Consider the following 2,905-nt stretch of genomic DNA (forward strand, 5'->3'; position numbering starts at 1 on the left):
TATACATATTGTCACAACACTATATATATTGATATTAAAATAGATTATTTGCTTCTTTCTACTATCTTTGTAGGATGCATAGATGCAACCAAAATTAATTACACATGCAATTTGTTCCATAAATGTTGGAGATGATGTTTCATCCCCAAGTATTCAACTTTTGTCATTTACAAAACTGCATGTTGAACAAGATGAGGATGAGAATTATAGATTAGTTCTCTCTAATGTTACCCATAGGCAATTAGGTATAATTCTTCCAGAGTACAAAAGATTTGTTCAACTTAGAGACACACAAATTAGGTTCAATAGTGTCCCTAATGAGCTTTGTCTATAGAACTGTCCAGGCATCAAGGTAGTTTCCTCCACATGCTCTTTACTTTTTTCTTTAATGTTTCTCCACTTATGCTTTCACACAACACAATATGTTAAACATATGTTTCCCCCTCATGCCATAGGACTATAATAATTTTCAGTCTAGATGTTAGACTTACAGAGTGCCACTTGCTCGGAAGCCCTGGGCACCTTTTCAAAGAGCAGGAGGATCAAATGATGGGATCAAGCACGCCTCTGTCTAAACTATCCATAAAATTTGGGATACACTTGCCTCCCACACAAGATGAAAAATCTAAAAATATTAGCCCTATAAAAGGCCTTAACCCTTACTAGAATAAGTGGACAATTAAAGGGCGTGTCACAAACAAAAAAAAATTGCATCAATTTAGTATACAAAATGCTAATGGGCAAGTTTTTAGCTTTGACATGATTGACGTTAAAGGTAATGAGGTCAAAATTACTTGCTTTAATGACATTGTGGAGTTACATCATGATAGAGTTGAAGTAGGGTTATCTTATTGTGTCTCTAAAGTCTCAATTAAAGAGGCCAACACAAAGTTTACTAAGTTGAACAACCATTTGGAAATAACTTTAGACCAAACTTCAATACTAAAATGTTGCGATGAGTCCAAATCAACCCCTAAAGAAATTTCCAACTTCATGCCGATTAATGAAATTGCAAATTACAACAACTATAATTTAGTTAGCATTATTGGGGGTGTAATTGATGTTGGAGACACTTCAATAGTGCAAAGGAAAGATGGCACTTAAGTTATGTGCAAAACTTCTAAAATAAATGACATCAAGAACTTTACTATTGATGCGAATTTATGGGGTGATACATGACGAACAGTGGGTGAAGATTTGAAAAAGAGGCATGCTTCTGAAAAGTTGGTTGTAGTTTTTGTCATAAATGGTTGTGTGGTTACTTCAACAGGAAGGCTATTAATAGCTCTGTTGAGACAATATTAAATGTGAATCCTTCCATCCTTGAAACAGAGGTTCTTATGACCAAAGGAGAGTTGGCAGTTGATGGGATGCCATTACCCTCAACTCCTGGGCAACTTAATCCACCATACAATAGAATGACAATAGAATCTATTTTGGAGCAGTCCAATGTTATGATAGAAGCTATGGAAACCACTATTAGAGGGACTGCCAGCTTTATCAAATCTGATGCCTTTTGCTACCTAGCCTATCCATTGCAAGTGAATGGAAAATAATGCAAGAAAAAGTGTGTTCAAGAAAATGATAGTGCATGGTTTTTCCCTAGGTGTAAAGTACAAATCGTAGGCTACAACTATCAATTCTTGTTACTAGTGAACCTTCAGGATCATACTAACAGTGTGTGGGTTGTTTCTTTTGATGAGGTTGCAAAAAAAATGTTTCATATGCCTGCCAAAGATCTTTACATGCTTCAATATGACACTAAGGCTAAAACAACAACCCATGATCTGATCAATGTTGTTCATTGTAGTTGTTTTTTCTTCACTCTTGTGGTAAAAAATGAAACGTACAAATTAGAGAGCAGGCTAAAAACAACAATTAGCAGAGCTTCAAAGGTTGATTTCAAGGCTGAGCCGTAGTTGTTTCTTTTAGAGATTTCTCAAATGAATAGTTCTGCATAGTGGCTTTCTAACTTGAACATTTTCTCCTTGCTTTGGTTTTTAAGACATTTCCACATAATGACTTGGACCCTTCATTTCTTGTACTTCTTCAAGTAAACTTTTTTGCCAGGTTTTATTTATATGGATTTATATGCAGTGAAACATAGCTGGAAGTATTATGAACCTGACAAATTGTAGTTTGCATCATACTTGTTATACTTTTTCCCCCTACATGTTTAAATTATGTTGTGACTGCAAATTGTCTTTTCGACGAGTTTTCGCATGCCTTCCAATATTCCAAAAAATAGTATGTTTGTTTTCTACTGCAATTTGTGGCAATTAACTTTATGGATTCTTCACACACTTACAATCCATTATTTTTTTTTAAAGTTTGTAATTGTTCAACCATGCAGGTTTACCATCTTTTTTTTATGCTCAATCTTTCTATTTTATGATACAATTATGTTATGTGTCCTCTCAAATTTTGGGTATCCCATGCAAATCATAATATTATATTTTAAATAGGCAATGTGGACTAACATTCAATGGTGAACACTACCTCAATAACTTGTCATTCCCACTTTTTTGTGATTGTGCTATCCCTTTAACATTTTACCTATCTTTTACTTACAAATTATGTATTCCTCATACTAATTGTAGCCATCAATGTTTATTGGAATTACAGACAATAAAAATGTATACAATGTCAATGACAAAAAAATATCTGTGCAATCCCTCTCTAGCTTCCTGTGTAAGTATACATATGTTTTATCTTTTTTTTTTGCACCAAAACAAATTGCATGGACTCTTCATATGTATACTCCTATATGTCTAAATATACATATACATATGTATATCTATATAGAGATATCTATTTTTGTAACTATATGTATGTATGTGTGTGGGAGATTTACATATGGACTCTTCATATGTATACTCCTATATGTATGTGTGTATGTATGTGT

Source organism: Cryptomeria japonica, chromosome 10, assembly GCF_030272615.1.
Source record: "Cryptomeria japonica chromosome 10, Sugi_1.0, whole genome shotgun sequence".
In the NCBI taxonomy this organism is placed as follows: Eukaryota; Viridiplantae; Streptophyta; class Pinopsida; order Cupressales; family Cupressaceae; genus Cryptomeria; species Cryptomeria japonica.